Source organism: Perognathus longimembris, chromosome 8, assembly GCF_023159225.1.
Source record: "Perognathus longimembris pacificus isolate PPM17 chromosome 8, ASM2315922v1, whole genome shotgun sequence".
NCBI lineage: Eukaryota > Metazoa > Chordata > Mammalia > Rodentia > Heteromyidae > Perognathus > Perognathus longimembris.
Window position 1 is genome coordinate 34,736,836 of NC_063168.1, and position 21,175 is coordinate 34,758,010.

At 40.2% G+C, this 21,175-nt stretch overlaps 1 pseudogene; it reads right to left on the reverse strand.

Annotated features, from left to right (window-relative positions):
- Positions 1-3,244: 3,244 nt before the first annotated feature.
- LOC125355983 lies at positions 3,245-13,851 on the reverse strand (annotated as a pseudogene).
- Positions 13,852-21,175: the final 7,324 nt, after the last annotated feature.

The window sequence follows — 21,175 nt, forward strand, 5'->3', positions numbered from 1 at the left end:
TGGTTTGAGGCCAGTTTGAGCAGAAAATTCCATGAAACTCCATTTCCAATTAACCAGCCAAAAGCTGGACTGGAGGGAGTTGTGATTGAAACGGTAGAGTGCGAACTGAGAAAACAAGCCAAGCAAGTATCCCACAGATTTTAAGCAAGTTTATTTGAATTGTGAAATTGCACAAATTAAAAAGTACTGTCCTTTGTCTATATGACCCAATTGTTACATTCTACAACTCTTGGAATCATTTAAAAAATATCCTTTTAAAGTAAATATGGATCGATTCACTAATCAGATGTATTTTTGCCAAACATAGTTATTAGGTAATTTGAACTTTTGGTACCCTTCTTCTTTAGCAGTAGAAAATTTATGTTGGCTTCTCCAATATAAATATAACTAAGTTTTTTTTAAACATATGTTCAGATTTCAAAACTTGGGAATATTTAAGGGAAATGATTACACATATTTTACACTTGTTTTTTCTACTCCTGAATAAAAGGAATGAAAGACGAAAGTGATTCCATTTTGAAAAAGAGGCAGCCATGTTAGAGTTAGAGTTAGAGCTGACTCTGAGAAGATGAGAGTGCAGTTACTGGAAAAACTACAGCTATGTGTCCATCCAGTAGCTGGCCAAACAACAGATAGGGAGCAAGCTGACCTAGCCAAGGCAGTTTTGAGATGTGCAGATGACCCCTAACCAATCAAGTTTGAACATATCAGGCATTGCTGAAGGTCATCCAATAGGATAGCTGCCAACATGGGAAGCCCCTAAAGTTGTTGGTTTACCTGTATAAAAAGTGTGCAATCCCCTTTCTCAAGGCCCTCATCTCTCAGCTGCATCTGGTGAGCATGTTGACCCGAATGTGCATTCGCTAGTAAATGGCACCTTTGCTTTTGCATCGGTCGTGGTCTCGGTCTCGGTGGTCTTTTGGGTATCAGGATTTAGGCACAACATCATGGGGGCTCATCCGGGATACCCCAGACCCTGATCGTGGAGCTGTCTTCTGAGTAGAGGTGCACTTAGGTAAGTGTCTGTGTCTTTGTGTTCTGTGTCTGTTTCAGTTTTTTTTTTTTTTTGGCCAGTCCTGGGCCTTGGACTCAGGGCCTGAGTACTGTCCCTGGCTTCTTCCCGCTCAAGGCTAGCACTCTGCCACTTGAGCCACAGCGCCGCTTCTGGCCGTTTTCTGTATATGTGGTGCTGGGGAATCGAACCTAGGGCCTCGTGTATCCTAGGCAGGCACTCTTGCCACTAGGCTATATCCCCAGCCCTCTCCCTCTTATTTTAAAGGCCCCATGTTTCTATTCCTGAGTTCATACTGACACCTGCTGGCCCTCCCCAATAGTGGACGATGGGTATCCAGCTGGCCTCCCTGGTTAGATTGGGCAACACTTAGCAGAGAGCCTCCTTCCACCTGCTGGGCTTTGCTTTCTGATTCAGGGGTAAGTCGAGGTGCAGAGAAGGAAACACAAACACAAAGGCAGCATGACCAAAGCCTGAGTTGTTAGGGACCATTCTCTCAGTCCCTTTGGGAGGGAAGGGGGGAGACAAGTCACTCATGGAATTTGGATTAAGCAAGGAGGACACTTGTCTTGAAAAAGCATGATGGACTCCTGTAAAATATTAATGTCAAATGTTATTTTGTATACAGTTTTCTTAGGCTAAGGGAGTCAGGAATCTCTCCAATTCCTGGAAGCCACTCCCATTTCTTCTTTTCTTGGTAGCCACCCCTTTCTTCCTTGATGGCTTGTTATGGCAGATCTGGGCCACAGCCAGCTAGGTGTTTATTGCATTACAGAGGTACACATGCACACACATAGAAGGCTGGCTTCTGCCTCTCTGCCCAAGTCCTAGTGTTTTGCTTCATGTAAGACCCATTCCCCTGAAGTTGCTGGGAGGGAATTTCCCACAAAAGAAATAATTCCTCACTTGTCTGTAAACTGGTCTGACTCAGGATACTTAATTGATCAGGAGACTCAGAAATAGCTGGGCAAATGGGGATGGCAAGAATGGCAACACCAGAAGAGTAGAGACACTGACTTCTTCCCACATACCAAGCCTCTCAATGTCTAACCCTCTGTCTTCTTTCTACCACTTTCTACTGCTTCAACAAACTTCCACTTGTTCCTGCAGCTACCTTCTGTGTTATCAGACATGTCCTCAGCTCTCACAGTTTTGCCTTTTGCTACCATTCCAACATTAAGAGGAAATGACTACCAGTAGGAATCAAACCATGTCTCAATATTCCTTGATTATCTGAACAGTGGCCATGTCCTTTACAGGTTGAAGTTGACAGACCCGTATCACTTTGAAGTGTGTTTATAGTTAAGGCTCAACTTAAGAAAATAAGAGCATCAGACACAATGCAAAGACATTGTCAGGCTTCTCAGTGAACTTGTTCACACTTTGGTTTGGCTTACCAAACCCACAATGGAAAAAGAAAAATGACAATTTTTTTTTTGTTTTCTTTTTAAAGGCATTGGGTTACTTCCTCCTACCCTCTTCTTTCTTCCCTGAACAAGAGTTCACAAGTCTTCATGGCTTCTTAGTAGGTGAAGTGGGTGAAAAGTCCAAGACGTGGGAGGCAGGGCTCCCTCCGCTGCCCCCCTGCTGCGCCCTCTCAGTCTATCCCAACTGGCTGTTTGCTCATGTGTCCTGAAAACAGTTTTTAAAAAGGAAATTAAAAATGCCAAACAACAAAAAAAAAAGGAGAAAAGGAAAAAGAGAGACACCTGAACATTCTCTGCTCTAGTGGAGACCGACATTCTATTTTTATTCCCCTGAATAATTAAAAGAGTATTTTCAGGTAAAATACGTAACTGTTGAACTTCTCCCAGCTATCTTTTCCCTTTTATGTATCTCTCTCAGAACAAAAGAAACTCATTAATGGTTTTCCATGTATATATAGAAAAGAAAGGTCTGGAACCTGAACTGTCATGGGACCAGAAAGTACCTGGGCCCTTTAGAAATTTCCTTGTCAGGAAGTGTAAGCCTCAAATGGGAAACAGGCTCCTTCCCCTTTCAGTTCAATACTTTCCCTGTGTCCTACTTCCCAGGGAAAAAAAAAAGTGTGTTCACACCTAACCTAGTTTACAATAGAAGATTACTATCCCATCCCCAACAGAAAAGTACAAGACTATGCCCCAGAATGATCAAACCAGTCTAACAGCCTCCCCCCACCTCCCCAAATCTTGCTACATAAATACATGTATGTATTTCATTATAATATAAACAGGTCCTATCTCACTTGCAGTTCTAAGCATCAGCGGCTGCTGCTGCCAGGCCCCGATGTCCTGCTCCACTCCAGAAGAATTTGCCGGTCTTACTCAGCTCCAGGGGCTTCGGGGTCACCATTCCAGCGCCGCTTCAATCGAAGCTTGGGGGGCATTAGGGCATCTTCTTTCTTCTCAGGTACACTGGGCTCTTTGCCAGATCTATCCTCACTGTCTTCAGTTATCTCTGGAGGTTCTTCACCAGGGGTAATAATGGGTACAGAGGGCCAGGCAGGTGGAGCAGTGGGGCGGGCAAGACGGTGCCTTTCTCCTCTTCTATGGTCCTGCTTGGCACAGTGCCAAGTGTTGAGAGTGTACTTCTTTCTCCCGGGCTGACTGCCTGGGGCTCTCGGCATCCTTCTCAGAGGTGGGCTCCACCTTCATTTGAGGGGGAATGGGAGTCATGGTGGGCGCAGCAACAAGTACAGACTCCTTAGTGCTCTCTGCTCTCTCTTGGTTCTTCCACCCAATGGGTGGGGGCTGCAGCTTGATAGAAAACTGAGTAGACTCCTCAGGATGCATTTGGCACTGCAGCAGTGAGACCATGAGCAGCCCTGGGTAATGGGGAAAAGTCTGAGGACTCAGATGATAATTGAACACAGAACAGGCTTGAGAATGAAGGTATTATTTCATTTCCTCTGGGTTGAAGGAGAAGCAACTGCTGTTGGTGAAGGGGCTGAGGCCCGGTGAAAGGCTATAGGAGAAGATGGTTAGGAGTCAGGAAGAGGGCAGGTGAGATGGGGACACTAAGGGCACCTCCACGTCTAGGAATCGGAGAGCCTGTTAGCTAACATTTTGTTGAGGAGCTTTGCATCTGTGTCCATAAGTGATATTGGTCTGTAATTCTTTTTTTTTGGTTGGGTCTTTGCCTGTTTGGGGGATGAGTATGATATTAGCTTCATAGAATGAGCTTGGGATTTCTCCCTCTGTTTCTATTTCTCGGAAGAGTTTGAGGAGTATTGGTATTAGCTCCTCACTGAAAGTTTTATAGAATTCATTGGTGAATCCATCCAGGCAAGGGCTTTTCTTTGTTGGAAGGCTCTTGATTACTTCTTGTATCAGGTTGCAGGTTATTAGCTTATTTAATTCATTTATTTCTTCTTGATTCAGTTTGGGCAGTTTATACTTCTCTAAGAATTGATCCATCTCTGTAAAATTTTCGTTCTTTAGTGAGTAAAGGTTCTGGAGATAGTTCCTTATAATTGATTGAATATCCTGTGTACTTGTTGTAATTTTTCCAGTGGAGTCCCTGATCTTACAGATATGAGTCTCTTCTCTTCTTCTTCTTGCAAGGGGTCTGTCAATTTTATTTATTTTCTCAAAGAACCAGCTTTTAGTTTTATTTATTTGTTGGATGGCCTTTCTATTCTCAATTTCATTTATCTCTGCTTTGATCTTTGTAATCTCTCTCCTAGTCGTTTTAGATTCAATTTTTTCTTGTTTCTCCAGTTATTTTAACTGCATCATGAGGTTATTCACCTGATCTGATTCCATTATTTTAATGTGTTTGCTGAGGACAATGATCTTGCCCCTCAGCACTGCCTTTGCTGTATCCCATAAGGTTTCTTTGTGATGTATTTTCATTGTCATTGTGGTTTATGAACTCGTTAATTTCATCCTTAATTTGCTCTGTGATCCAAATGTTAGATAGCAATGACGATCTTAGCCTCCAAGTGTTTGTGTATTTCTGTAGTATCCCTTGTTATTGAGGGCTAGCTTGATTCCACTGTGATCAGATAGAATACATGGGATAATGTCAATACTCACAGCATATAGTTTTGTAAGTATTGCTGTTGCACTGGTTGTCTTTTACCCTTTGTCTCTCCATTTTGATGTTGCCCTTCCCTTCCCTACTTCTGGTAAATGTATATACAATACACAGGGTACCAAAATCAGTTACAGTGACCTCAAGGGTAAAACCATGGGGTGTATCTACCAATTCTTGAATGTCCCTTTGTTATGTTCTGAGTGTTTTTTCCATGTCTGTGGGTTTTTTTTTTTGTTGTTGTTCTAATTCTTCTGCTTTATCTTCAACTCTGGTACCTTGTTTTCTACTTAACTTATTCTATTGCCTATGCTTTTAATTGTGCTTTGCAACACAGAGATAGAACCTTTCATGTTTCCAAGATCTTTAATGATGTCAGTTCTCAGGGTGCTAGTTTTGTCCTTCATTTCCTTCATTGAGGTGTATAATATTTTGATCCTCTTATCCATATTGTCTTAGATGCCCTGCATTTTCTTCTTCATTTATTTCCTGTATCTTTCTAGTTGATAGTGGATCTGTTCTTTTATTTCAATGACCAATTCCCTCATGACTGCTTTATTTTATTTTATTTATTTTGGCTGGTCATGGGGCTTGACCTCAGTGCCTGCGTGCTGCCCTTGATCTCTGTTGTTCAAGGCTAGCACTCTACTACTTTGAGTCACAGCTCCACTTCCAGTTTTCTGGTGGTAAGTTGGAGATAAGAGTCTCACTGACTTTCTTGTCTGGGCTGACTTTGAACTGTTACCTTCAGGTCTCAACTTCCTGAGAAGCTAGGATTACAGGCATGAGCCACCAGTGCCCCGTGCTTTAATATTTTTCTTCCTGTGTTTATCTTCACTCTCATTAAACTTTTTTTTTACTTTCATTAAATTTATCCCCTTAGTAAGTAGGTTTTTTTTTTGAAGGTAGTATATTGTCTTGACTGTTCATGAATTTTCAGTCTTTCATTGTGATTTATGAATTTGGGTTCAGGAACTGTAGGGACCATTCAGTTTATGTATGAAGTTCAGTCATGGTGGGATGTGTTTGTTAGATGGATCCCTGTCACACTTCAAGCTTGGAAGCTTAGCACAGAATGGCATAAGCAATATAATGGGTCCCCATTAGATGTTAGAACCCTATGGCAGGTTTCTGCAAGTTGGGACACAGTGGTCTAGCATCCTGGCCCGGGTTCAGGCCAGCAGTGGGTTCTGAAAGATGGGGCATGTACAATCTTTTCTTTTAATGTCTGAATTAAAGAAAGCATAGCTGTCATGAATATTATTTAATATAGGAGTGAAATTTTTAAATGTCAAAATTCTGTTCTGCAGTTAATTTTGATTGTGAACTTGATTGGCTTGAGAGATGCCTAGATGAGTAAAGCATACCTTTGGGTTATCTGAGAAAGATGATTCAGTCTTCTGACCTTCAATGATTTAATCTATTGATGTGTTCAAAATAGAATAGACTATTGGGAGGTGGTGGAAAGTAGGGCCTAGTTGGAAGAAGTAAGGAACTGAGGGCCTGACTTTGAGAGACATACCTTGTCTCTGGCTCCATTCCTCTCTTTCCTCTGTATTCCTCCTCCCTTCTCTCACTCTGCTTCTTCTTCCCTCTCCCTAACTGCCATGATGTGAGCAGCTCTGCTCTATCCCATCCTTCTGCCACGATGCTGTGCCTCATCACAGGTCCAGAAACAATGGAGCTAGTTAGCCACGCTTTCAAACCTCTGAAACTGTGAGCCAAAGCACAACTTCTGAATTTCAATTAATTTATCTTGATGTTTGACAATAGTAACAGTAACCTGACAACATACTGTGACTTCATATTCAGAAGATGTAAAAAATGAGCAAATATTTTTTTTCTTGAAAGCCTCATGGTAAAAATGCAGCTAAATAATTAAAACTTTGATATAGTTCTCCTAGATTATTATGTGTTATGAGTGCAGACTACTTTACCAAGCTCATCTACAAATAATAGAATAATATTTTAATATTAGAATTATATTAGAGTCCTTTTATTCTATATTATGTTACTAAAGTTTTAAGCATATGGCTTTAAGAATAGTGTAGTTTTCCATGAAGTTATTAAACTATTGCATTCTTTTAAATTTTTTTGTATTCACTTCCAATCTCTTTCCCTATTAATTTAGATTTTTGAATGTTTTAAACTGATTTTTGTTTTACTTTGTTTTGTTCTAGGGATTATACTCAGGGCATCACACATGCTAAAACTGAATTTCTATGTGAGATTGTTAGCTTCAGAGTTAATCTGGATTATTGTTGCATTTTGTCCTGTAATATAAATGCACATTTGTATTTTGGTAGAATTTCTAGCTATGAGGCCATTTTCCATAAGGAAAATTTGCTCCAAATTACATCTAGAATACTCATCCATTTTGGAAAACAAATATTCTAATACCAGTGGTGGAAATGGGCATACAGCATAATGGGAAGGGCAGAGAGAGGACCAGAAGTGCATACATGGTACCGAGCACAACAGATAACTGAAAACCCTTCCAATCCTCCTTGGCCCCTCCTCAAGGTACTCAGTCATGAGATTTCACAAATGGAACTTAAAAAAAAGATTTATCATAAAGTGGGGAAAAATATAAAAATCTTTTCTCTGCATCTTTTACCTCTGAGAGGACTGCTGTTAGCTAATAGATCATGGCTGTTTGTCTGAAGTGGAGGGGAATCCTATAATGTAGATGATTAGCAAAATATCACAAACTTCAGAGCCTCAGGGGGCCAGGTAGATGCAGTTGCAGACAGCCAGTTGGTGATCTCTGACTTGCTTTCCTGGAGATAGTCTCATTCATAGGCCTTAGTGAGTAGTGATGAGCGTCCAATATTGGATAATCATTTTCTGTTGTAGGGCAGGACTGATGTAAGGCAATCTCTTCATGCCCTTTAGAAACATCAGTCCCTTCAATAACTATGGATGCAAGTCCAGGAGAACATCTGGAGGCCACCTATATACAAACATTTTTCTAAGTGTGTCACCATGATTGGCATTCTTAATCCTTTCTATGTTCCTATAAGACAGGTAATATTATGATCATTATTTTATAGGTGAGGCAATGAGGCACCGAGAAGTTAAGGAGGAACCAGGATATCTGTTACATCTTTCCTGAAGTCTATTATGAGGAGGACTACATAGCTTGCAAAAGGCAAAGGGATTATTTATTAATTTTGAATTTTTCAAGATCTTACTTTGATTAAAAATGATTTGAAGTATTTAAAATGCTTAATCTTTGGACAATCTGTAAAGTAATAAAACTTACATTTAAAAGGGCTAGACATTAAAATAGCTATAATCACTGTAGCATTACCCTCTTGGGACAGGAAGTCATGGCAGATTTTTATTCATTTGCCTGAACATGGGCCTGTGACTCTTGGGCCTGTGCACCCTGAATTCTAGGTTGGGGTAAGTGAACTTTGCAGAACATCCTTCCTCCACTCTATCTTAATCCACAACTTCATCTTTTCTCTGTTTTGGCAAATTGAAAAGTGTACACATTAATCACATCCAATATGTATCAATATAAGACAAATCATTATCTGAAGACTTGTAGCACTGTGCTGAATCAGAGTGATGACAAAGATCATGTTGCCTTTCTTCATCAAGAATTTTTTCACCAAGAATAATGTCAGCTGTAGGCTTATAGATGGAGTTTATAAAGTTGAAGATTACAGGTGTGAACCACTGGCACCTGGATCTGAGTCATATGTTCTAATGTACTTTGAAAAACTTAATTTTATAATTGGTATATTACACTGATACGTTAGGGCTTAAGTCTTCCATTTTATTTTATTTTCCTGTGGTTAATTTCTCCGGTTATTTATTTGTTATTTTTTGTGCTTGTCCTGGTGCTTGAACTCAGGGCCTGTGTGCTGTCCCTGACTCTTTTTGCTCAAGGCTAATGCACTACTACTTAAGCTACAGTTCTACTTCTGGCCTTATGTGGTTAATTGAACATAAGAGTCTCATGGACTTTTCCTGCCCACCTGACTTTGAACCTGATCCTCAGATTTCAGCCTCAAACTGTGATCCTGAGATCACAGCCTCCTGGGAAAACAAAATTGGTTTCATTTTGTAATACTTGTAAATACTTGTTTTGTTCTGTTTTTTGCCAGTTCTGGGGCTTGAACTCAGGGCCTGAACACTGTCCCTAGCTTCTTTTTGCTCAAGGCTAGCACTCTATCACTTGAGCCACAGTGCCACTTCCGGCTTTTTCTATATACGTGGTGCTGAGGAATCAAACCCCGGGCTTCATGTATATGAGGAGAGCACTTTACCACTAGGCCAAATTGCCAGCTCCTGATACTTGTAAATTTTATATACCTTGTAGTTATATAAAGATAGAGATAGGGAAAAATTTAGCCATAGTCTTTTTATTGTTGTTGGTATAATAGCATGTTTATTAGTGTATCTTAATTGTATACCACAATAGGTTTTTTTGTCAAATTCTCATACATGTTTATAAGGTGTTTTGATCATATTCATGTACCTATAACTCTTTCTTGTTCCCACATTATAATTTATATATATTTATGAAATCTGATTAAGCTGAATCATCTGGAATACTACCTATGTGGCCTAGGTTAATTTACTTATTCCATCTGGTGCTTAGTTATGTAATTTGCACCATGTGTATGATAATAATGCTCTCTCATACAGCTGCAGACAAATACTTGTCATTGTTATCATCACTAAGTGCCGGGCTAAATTTATCCTCTATTTTGTGGAGAGACCAAGCCTTTTATTCCCTTATGTGTTCCCTATCATTCTCTCCCTTGGCCACCTGACCTGCAGGCCATCCAAGGTGGAATGGGGCCACAGGTAGCCTCGGTCGCGTGTGGCTTCGAGAATGCCCATCCCCTCCCTATACTCGCCAAGGAAGACAGGTACGCGTGGGCCCTCAGAGTAAGCTTCGAGAGCTTTCTGTTTATTCAAGGGAGGGGCAATCAAACTTATAGCAGTAATGACGAGGGAAGGAGAGGGACTGACCAGGTGCTAACGATAGGCTAATGAGCATGTCCGTGATGTTACGGAACTTTCCGCAGAGGTGGAGACCACAGTCCCCCAAGGCCCGGCCTCTTGGCTCAGTCAGTGCCATGGTGGCACACGTGCTCACAGATGAGAGGCAGGGCTGGTTTGGCTGCCTTTTCTGGTTTTGGACCCGGAAGGAGGTAGGAGTGGATAGCAGCCAGCAGTCCCAGGTCTTAAAGGTATAGCCATCCCCTACAACTAAGTAGTGTTTAGTGGGGAGCAGAAAAAATAAGAGGTAGATGCATCCAGTTGTGATTTTAGCCTTGCAAAGTTGAGAGAGAAAGATAAGTGGCTAAGAATTTAAGAATGTCAGAAAAAAGTGTGAATATAAGTTAGATAGCAAAGGAAATTATAAACCTGAGCTGTGGGGAGCAACTGCGCATACAGCTTAATAAGTGAAGGACAAGAATGGGGAAAAGAGAAGCAATTACTAGGGTAAGTTTAAGGTTCATTGTATGGAGTAAAGGTATGAGTAGAGCGAAAAGGTTGGAAAATGGATAAGTTTTCCACATGGCTGCTTAATTCTCACAGAATAGGATGGTGACAGATGGATATACCAGAGAACCTGAAGTCTTCTATCCCTATTCGAATAGCAGATGAACAGGTGACAGTGGATTAACAGGATGGCCATATTTCAAGATACAAGTGGTGCGTTGAGTGTGTTATTGGCGTCTGGGCAAACCACCCCCTCATATAATGTTAAAAGACTTGGGTTGATCATCTTCACTAGAGATAGGTGCAGTGGGCCTAGAACTTCCTTAGGAGAGCTATCTTCCAGCAATGGCAAGAAGGCAGTGGAGTTTCCAGGGGTAGGAGGGAGATGTTGAGGACTGTTTACGGTGAGAGCAGTGTAATAGTGGATTAACTGAGAAAAGACACAGGGACTTTCCATCTGGAGCAGTAGCCAAGGGCAAATATGGTGTGAGGCATGCTGGGATTGGCTGGCTGACAGATTCCAAATGATATTCTAGATGAGACTCAGATTAGAGAACAACGTAGTTGCTGGAGCCAGCAAGGAAAAGGAATCCTGATTGAGGGGGTGAGGACTAAAGAAAAAGAAGGATAGATGAGAGAAAAAACAAGGCAAGAGACAAAAGATGGGGTTCGGGAGGTCTGCACCTCAAGAATGTAACTCAAGACTGCAGCCCCGTTTATTCTTAACATCCAGCTTTTATGCAGTTTGGGAACCAGGGAATGGCATAGGGTTACCAAAGTTTAAGAAAATAAGAAAGCTTTTAGGTCGGTAAATAACAGGAGGCAATGAAACAAGACAAGGCTGAATGGTAAACATAAACCAGGCGCCTATGGACACAGTAAAACATCTTGGTAAGTGCTGGCTGTCAATTAAGCCAAATTTTACCGCATTCCTTGTGATAACAGCACAGCCAGAGGTCAGGATGAGGTTAACTGCTAGCTCGGCTCCCAACACGTAGTGTTGCTTTTTAAAAATAATTATAGGATAGAAGGAGGGCAATGAGAGGCAGTTACAGATGGGACAATTAGAAAGAAAACTTTGTGGACCCTAGCCTATCACCATGCACTAAGATCAACTCAAATGGATTAAAGATCTCAACATCAGACTTGAAACCCTGAAACTACTGCAGGACAGAGTAGGAGAGACACTAGAACTTACAGTCATAGGCAGGGGCACAACAGATTGAGAGAGGCTTGACAAATGGGACTACATAAAAACAAAAAGTTTCTGCACAGCTAAACACATAGCCACTAACCTAGAAAGTCATCCAACCATTTGGGAAAAGATCTTCATCAGCAAAGCAACAGGCAAAGGCCTAATATCCATCATCTACAGAGAACTCAAGGGAGCTAAAGAGAGACTTCACAGAAGAAGAAATAAAAATGGCAAAGAAACATATAAAGAAATGTTTAACATCCCTGGCAGTAAAAGAAATGCAAATAAAACCCACCTTGAGATGCCACCTTATCCCAGTCAGAATGGCCCATACTCTGAACTTAGGCAACAACAAATGCTGGAGGGGATGCAGAGACAGAGGAACCCTACTGCACTGCTGGTGGGATTGTAAATTAGTACAACCACTCTGGAGAACAGAATGGAGGTTCCTCAAAAAACTTAGCACAGACATAACATATGACCCAGCCATACCGCTCCTAGGCATCTATTCTGAGCAATAGGATCCAGGATATGACACAGATACCTGCACACCCATGTTTATCCCTGCACTGTTCACAACAGCCAAGATATGGAAACAATCCAGATGCTCAACTACAGATGAATGGATCAAAAAATGTGGTACTTGTACACAATGGAATTCTTCACAGAGATTAGAAATGATAAAATAATGGCATTAGCAGGGAAATGGTCAGATCTTGAACAAATAATGTTGAGCGAGACAAGCCTAGATAGAACACAGAGAACAAAGGTGCATGGTCTCCCTGATATGTGGATGTTAGAAATAAATAACAAAAGAGACATACCAAAGAAAGCAGGTCCCAAGGTACCAATTCACAGGGAGACCAAAAAAAAAAAAAAAAAAAAAAAAAAAAGGCCAGCCTTGGGAGAAAGGCACTCAAAAAGTGAAACACAAACACTAATTCATAAGTACATAAATTCATATGTACATAATTTAAAATCCAGGCTATAAAGAGCACCAAAGATAAGGGAGCAAAAAATTTCTTTGTAATCAATCTTAGAGGAACTAAAGGACCCTATGCCCTTTACCTCACACAAGATGTACACAGGCAGGCACACATCTGAAAGAAGCTGGGAGGTGGGCACAGAATGAATGGAAAATGGGGGGGGGGGAGATACAGTAGAAAGGGCTCAATAGCTGCAATGGGCACTGAGGAGAACAAACTAAGCAACTCAAGGACAGCAGGGAGGGGGGAAAATTAGAGAAAAAAAGGAACAGATTACACTAAGCAAAAGAAAAGAAATGTATATGTACATATCACCCGATCTAGAAGGAATTGTTTTACAGTTAATAATCATAGAGGACATAAGCATTGTAAACTAGAGTGACAATATACATTAAGGATAAGATTCTTTTTCTTTTATTTTATATTTTTGGTTTTTGAAAAAATAATGAAGAAAGCAAGGGTGTGTGTGTGTGGGGTGAGGGGCAAGAGAGGAGGAAAGGAAGAAGAAAATGAGGAAGGGGATAACAGGTATGACAATAAATGTATATGTATTCACTACCTTAAGCATATAATTGTAACTCCCCTGTATATCATCTTGACAATAAAAATAAGTAAAAACAAAAAAAGGAAAACTTTCTAAAATATCATTGCTGCCCTGCTTGGGAATCGTCTGTACCACAGTGTAGGGACTTCTTCATCATAATTTATTATGTTTGTTTTAAAAGAAGTTTGATGCACATCTGTTAGAATAACTGAGAAGTTTGACTGTCAGGACTTAAAATTTTTAACTGAAAATCTTTGGATTTTAGGGTATAGTATTTGGCTATGGCCCCCTCTAGTGGTCATTATGCAGAATTAGTGCAGACACAAATTTTCAGAAATGATTTCAAACTCTCAAACCCAAGGAAAGATTAGAGTTTGTGGCTACATAGCCTAATTTTTTGCTATGTGGCCAGTTCTTCCTGGAATACATCTATGCATCTTATCACTTACTGGTTGTGTTCTTTCTTTGGAGGGGGGAGATTTTTCTAAACAGAAGGTAGTTACATCCAGAAAATGCCATTGACTGAGATGTGGTTGCACCAGGCACACTGGGGTGTGGTTGGGGACAGGGCAAGATAAATTGGATTCCTCTTCTCTTCATGATTATCTTCTAGTGTGGGATACTGGACCATCATAACTGATAGTGCTAAGAAAGAAAGGAGTCTACTGACAGTTACTATCTTGGACAGAGGTAGTCAGTGACTGCTTCTTTGAAGAGGCAATGGGCTAAATGAAAAGAAGTCAAAGATGCTTCAGGCAGGGAAACAATAAGTGCAAAGGCCTGTGATGGGAAGCATCTTATCTTGCTAGTGAAAAACTCTTAGTAGGTGGTAAAAGCCATGGGTCAAGCCTGGTAGACACAGCAGGGACAGAGTATCCCTGTCCTTGCCAACATGGGAAATTTCCAAATCCATGTTCAGTACAAGCAGTTATCATACTATCTCAATAAGCTGTATTTATTTTGAAAATTAGTTTTGTTGAAATGATATATACTCAGCATCTGAACAAATGAAAGAAATACTTTATTTTTGAATAATTATTTACTTATTGTCAAAGTGATGTACAGAGGGGTTACAGTTTCAAACGTAAGGCAGTGAGTACATTTCTTGTTCAACCTGTTACCTCCTCTCTCATTTTCCCCCTCCCCCTCCCTTTTTCCCCTCCCTCTTCCATGAGTTGTTCAGTTAGTTTACACCAAATGGTTTTTGCAAGAATTGCTTTTGGAGTCATTTGTATTTTTATCCTTTGTCTCTTGATTTTGATATTCCCTTTCCCTTCCCTAGTTCTAATACAAGTATATACAGTATCCAGGGTACTCAGGTGAGATACAGTGATAGTGAGTGCACAACTACAGGAAGGGGATACTAGAGGAACAAACAAACAAACAAACAACAAAAAAGCTACGGTTTCACATGGCATGTTGAAAATAATTACAACAATGTTATAGCACTAGTTTCCATTACATGGAGTTCATTTCACTTAGCATCATCTTATGTGTTCATATGGGCATAACTATTGGGATATTATAATCATCTGCTATGACTAGCCTAAACCTGTACTAATTATTCCCTATGAGGGAAATTTGGTGGGCTACCAGTGGCTCACACTTGTAATCCTAGCTACTTAGGAGGCCGCCATCATGGTCAGGAAAGTCTGTAAGATGTTTATCTCCAGTTAACCAGCAAAAAGCTGGAAATAGAGCTATGGCTCAAGAGGTAGAGTGCCAGCTTTGAACAAAAATACTATGGGACAATGCCCAGGCTAAGTTCGAACCCCAGTATCAGCAGTATCAGCACAAAAATATTTCCCTCAAATCTGTTCTTACTCTGCTTTATTTGTTGGTTGTTCTTGTGTGCTATACTTTCTTCTGGATCCATTTTTCTTATTACTGAGGAGACTTTCTTTGGTGCCAGCCTTGGCACTTGAACTCGGGGCCTTAGTACAATCCCTGAGCTTTTCACTCAAGGCTAGCTCTCTACCACTTGAGCTGAAGCTTGATTTCTGGCATTTTTGGTGGTTAATTGGAGATAAAAAGTCTTATGGATTTTGCTGCCCATGCTGTCTTCCAACCAACCAAGATCCTCAGATCTCAGCCTCCTGAATAGCTAGGATTATAGGTATGAGCCACCAGTACCTGGCTGAGGGAAGACTTTGGGAGAGGGGGTTAGTACTGCGAATTGCTCCCAGGGTCTTGTGTATCCTAGTTAAGCCCTCTACCACCTGAGCTATGTACACAGCCCTTTTGTTTTTCTGTGTGTCCATCTATGTATGTTTCTATCTTTTTTTTCCCAAATTTTTATTATCAAACTTATGTACAGAGAGGTTACAGTTTCATATGTTAGGCATTGGATACATTTCTTGTACTGTTTGTTACCTTGTCCCTCATACCCCCCTCCCTCCTCCCCCTTTTCCTCCCCCCCCCCGGAGGTGTTCAGTTCACTTACACCAAACAGTTTTGCAAGTATTGCTTTTGTAGTTGTTTGTCTTTTTTTACCCTGTGTCTCTCAAATTTGGTATTCCCTTTCAATTTCCTACTTCCAATACCAGTATACACGGTTTCCAATATACTCAGATAAGATTACAGAGATAGTATAGGTACAACCACAGGAAGGTGATACAAGAATATCATCAATAATAGAAGCTACAGATACACATGGGACGTTGAAAGTAGTTACAGCTGTGATATAACAATTGTTTCCATAACATGGAGTTCATTTCACTTAGCATCATCTTATGTGTTCATAAGGGTATAGCTATTGGGCCTTGTGATGCTCTGCTATGACTTGCCTAAACCTGTACTAATTATTCCCAATAAGGGAGACCATAGAGTCCATGTTTCTTTGGGTCTGGCTCACTTTACTTAGTATAATTTTTTCCAAGTCCTTCCATTTCCTTACAAATGGGACAATGTCATTCTTTCTGATAGAGGCATATAATTCCATTGTGTATATGTACCACATTTTCCTGATCCATTCATTCGTCTACTGAGGGGCATCTGGGTTGGTTCCAGATTCTCGCTATGACAAATTGTGCTGCGATGAACATTGTTGTGCTGGTGGCATTACTGTGATTTTGTTTGTGGTCTTTTGGATAGATACCCAAAAGTGGGGCTGCTGGGTCATAGGGAAGTTCTATATTTAGCCTTCTGAGGAATCTCCATACTGCTTGCCAGAGTGGCTGAACCAGTTTACATTCCCACCAACAATGAAGTAGGGTTCCCTTTTGGCCACATCCCCTCCAACAATTGTTGTTGTTAGTTTTCTTGATATATGACATTCTTACTGGGGTGATATGGAATCTCAATTTTTTTTTTTTTTTTTGGCCAGTCCTGGGCCTTGGACTCAGGGCCTGAGCACTGTCCCTGGCTTCTTCCCGCTCAAGGCTAGCACTCTGCCACTTGAGCCACAGCGCCGCTTCTGGCCGTTTTCTGTATATGTGGTGCTGGGGAATCGAACCTAGGTCCTCATGTATCCGAGGCAGGCACTCTTGCCACTAGGCTATATCCCCAGCCCCTCAATGTTGTTTTGATTTGCATTTCTTTTATGGCCAGTGATGTAGAGCATTTTTTCATATGTCTCTTGGCCATTCTCATTTCCTCATCAGAGAAGTCTCTTTGTAAGTCTTTAGCCCACTTGATGAGGGGGCTATTGGTTCTTTGCGGTTTTGTTTTGGAAGAAGGTAATTTTTTTAGTTCCATATATTTTAGAGATGAAGCCTTTGTCTGTTGAATGTCCAGTAAAGATCTTCTCCCAGTCTGTGGGCTTTCTGTTTATCTTGTGAGCTATGTCCTTTGCCGTGCAGAAGCTCTGAAGTTTGATGCAGTCCCATTTGTCCAACCTTTCTTTGATTTGTAGCTTCTCTGGGTCTTTGTTAAGGAAGTTCTGTCCCGCGCCAAGGAGCCCAAGTGTTTCTCCTACTCCTTCCTTTAGTGTTTTCAGGGTGTCTGTTTTGATTTTGAGGTCTTTAATCCATTTGAAATTGATTTTGGTGCAAGGTGATATACAAGGATCTAGTTTTAGTTTGTTGCATGTGTTGAGCCAGTTTTACCAGCACCACTTGTTAAAGAGGCTATCTTTCTTCCATACTATTGTTTTATCTCCTTTATCAAAGATTAAGTAGGCGTAGTTCTGTGGGTTCATTTCTGGGTCTTCAATTCTGTTCCATTGGTCTTCAGGCCTGTTCCGGTGCCAATACCAAGCTGTTTTTATTACGATAGCTTTATAATACAGCTTGAAGTTGGGTATTGTAATTCCTCCAGCACTGTTCTTTCTGCTTAGGAGTGTTTTTGCTATTCTAGGTCTTTTATTGTTCCATATGAATTTCTGGATTGCTTCCTCTATTTCATTAAAGAATGGTGTTGGGATATTAATGGGTATTGCATTGAAATTGTAGATAGCCTTTGGCAATATTGCCATTTTGATTATATTAATCCTCCCAATCCAGGAGCATGGGAGATTTTTCCATTTCCTTAGTTCTGACTTAATTTACTTTTTCAAGCTTTTAAAGTTCTCATCAAAGATGTCTTTCACTTCTTTGGTTAAGGTTATTCCTAGGTATTTTATGTTTTGGGGGGCTATTGCAAAAGGAGTTGCTTTCCTGATTTCAGCCTCGGTCTTCAGGTCGTTAGCATAGAGAAAGGCCGTTGATTTTTGAAGGTTTATTTTATATCCTGCAACTTTGCCAAAGTTTTGGATCAGCTCTAGTAGCTTGGGGATAGAGTCTATGGGATTCCTTAGGTATAGGATCATGTCATCTACGAAAAGAGAAAGTTTAACTTCATCTTTTCCTATTTGGATCCCCTTTATATTTTCTTCTTGCCTAATTGCTCTGGCTAGGAATTCTAGTACTATGTTGAAGATCAGGGGAGAGTGTGGACATCCATGCCTTGTTCCTGATTTTAAAGGGAATGGCTTTAGTTTTTCACCATTTAGAGTTATGCTTGCTGTTGCTTTGTCATAAACTGCCTTGATTATATTCGGGAATGTTCCCTGGAATCCCAGTTTTTCCAGGGCTTTTAGCATAAATGGGTGCTGGATTTTATCGAATGCTTTTTCTGCATCCAGAGATAAAACCATGTGGTTCTTTACCTTGCTCTGGTTGATGTGGTGGATTACATTAATTGACTTGCGTATATTAAACCAACTTTGCATCCCTGGGATGAATCCAGTTTGATCGTGGTGTATGATTTTTTTTGATGACCTGTTGAAGTCGATTGGCCAGAATTTTGTTGAGAATTTTTGCGTCTATGTTCATCAGGGAGATCGGTCTGTAGTCCTCTTTCCGTGATGAGTCTCTGCCTGGTTTTGGGATGAGGGTTATACTGGCTTCATAGAATGAGTCTGGTAGTGAACGTTCTCTTTCAATTTCATTGAAGAGTTTGAGAAATATTGGTGTGAGTTCTGTTTTGAAGGCCTTGTAGAATTCTGCAGTGAATCCGTCTGGACCTGGGCTTTTCTTGGATGGGAGATCATTTATTGCCGTTTCTATTTCAATACTGGATATGGGTCTGTTTAGAAGGTTTAAATCTTCATGGTTGAGTTTGGGGATATCAATTTTTTCAAAGAAATCATCCATTTCTTCCAGGTTCTCGAATTTGTTGGCATAAAGGTTTGCAAAATAGTCCCTTATTATTTTCTGAATTTCGGTTATTTCTGTGGTGATGTTACCTGTTTCATCTCTTATCTTGTTTAGTTGAGTCTGCTGCCTTCGTTTCTTGGTCAGGTTTGCCAGGGGTCTGTCTATCTTGTTGATTTTTTCAAAGAACCAACTCTTTGTTTTGTTGATTCTTTCGATGGTTTTTTTCATCTCTAATTGATTTAATTCTGATTTGATTTTAATTATTTGCTTCCATCTACTGACTTGGGGTTTGGCTTGCTGTTCTCTCTCCAGAAAATTAAGGTGCTTCCTTAAATTTTGAGTTGCTGTTTCTCCAGTTTGTTGATGTATGTACTCAGAGATATAAGTTTTCCTCTGAGTACTGCCTTTGCTGTGTCCCAAAGGAGCTGGTACTTTGTGTCCTCAACTTGGTTGAAGTCCATAAACATTTGAATTTCCGTTTTAATTTCTTCAATGATCCACTGATGGTTCAGCAGTGTGTTGTTTAGTCTCCATGAATTGTAGGATTTTCTGTGGTGGCTGTTTGAGTTGAGCTCTAATTTTATTCCATTGTGGTCTGAGAGAATGCAGGGAATGGTTTTGATACTTCTGAATTTGTACAGATTTTCTTTGTGCCCTAAGATGTGATCTATTTTGGAGAATGTTCCATGTGCTGCGGAGAAGAATGTGTATTCTGTTGTTGCTGGGTGGAATATTCTGTAGATGTCGGTTAAGTCTAGTTGGTCTATGCAATTATTTAGTTCTGTGGTTTTCTTGTTCAGTTTTTGGCGTGTTGATCTGTCCAGAGGTGATAGTGGAGTGTTAAAGTCTCCAACTATCAATGTGTTTGGGTCTATGAGTGTTTTTAGAGTCAGTAGTGTTTGTTTGAAGAAGTTGGGTGCTCCTGCATTTGGTGTGTAGATATTTAGAATGGTTATATCTTCCTGTAGGAGAGAACCCTTTACTAGTATGTAGTAGCCTTCTTTGTCTCTTCTTACCTTTTTAAATTTGAAGTCAATTTTGTTTGATACTAGGATTGCAACTCCAGCCTGCTTATGGGGGCCATTTGCTTGATAGATTTGATTGCAGCCTTTCACTTTTAGAAGATGTTTACTTTTGCAAGATAGATGTGTCTCTTGGAGGCAGCAGAAAGATGGATCTTGATTTTTGATCCAACTTATGAGCCTATGTCGTTTGATTGGAGAATTAAGTCCATTAATGTTGAGAGTTAGGATTGAGAGATGATCGTTTGTTCCTTTCATTATCACTATCTTGTTTAAAGCTGTGTCTTCCCATTTCTTGATCTGATGTTTCCAATTTAAGGTTCATTTCTCTGTCTGTATTGGGATCTTGATTATTTTCCCTGTATAGTACATCTTTGAGGATTTTCTGTAAAGCTGGTTTGGTAGAGATACATTGTTTCAGTTTTTCCTTACTGTGGAAGACTTTTATTTGACCTTCGGCTATGAATGAGAGTTTGGCTGGGTACAGAATTCTTGGTTGGTAGTTATTTTTATTTAGTGTTTGGTATACTTCATTCCAGGCTCTCCTTGCTTTCATGGTCTCTGCTGAGAAGTCTGGGGTAATTCTGATTGCTTTTCCTTTATATGTGATTGTTTTCTTGTCCCTAACAGCTTTAAGGATTCTTGCCTTGTACTCTACTGATCCTGTTTTGATCACAATGTGTCGGTGGGATGTCCTATTCTGGTCTGGCTGGTTTGGGGTTCTAAATGCTTCTTGTATCTGTATAGGCCTTTCCTTCTGGATATTTGGGAAGTTCTCAGCTAATATTCTGTTAAATAGATTACCTATCCCATTAACTTCTTTCTCCAAGTTTTCCTCAATACCTATTATCCTTAAATTGGGCTTCCTGATCGTGTCTTGAATCTCCTGTAGCGATCTGTTTTGTTGATTGGACTGGATTTGTATTGATTTTTGATCTTTCTCCATAGAATCTAAGGAATCTTCAGCTCCTGAGATTCGATCCTCTGCTTCAGTTAGTCGGGACTATAGGCTAGCTACTTGATTTCGAATCTCTTTTCCTTCTGACTGGTCTTTCCTGATGATATCCATGTCATTTCTTAGGTTTTGTATGGACTTCTTTAGTTCATTAACTTCATTAATTTGGTTTTGATTGTTGTCTCTCAAATCTTTAAGCTGGGTAGCTATCTTTTCATTTGACTCTTGAAGTTCATTTATCTTTCTATTTGTGGATGCCATGAAATTCTGCATTAATTTTTGCTTTGCCTCCTCACGCTCTAGAATAATTGACTGAAGAGATTCAAACTTTTCATTTATCATGTTTATCAGTAGACTTTGTAGAGCATTTTGGGGGTTCCTTTCTATGTCTTTGATTGACTG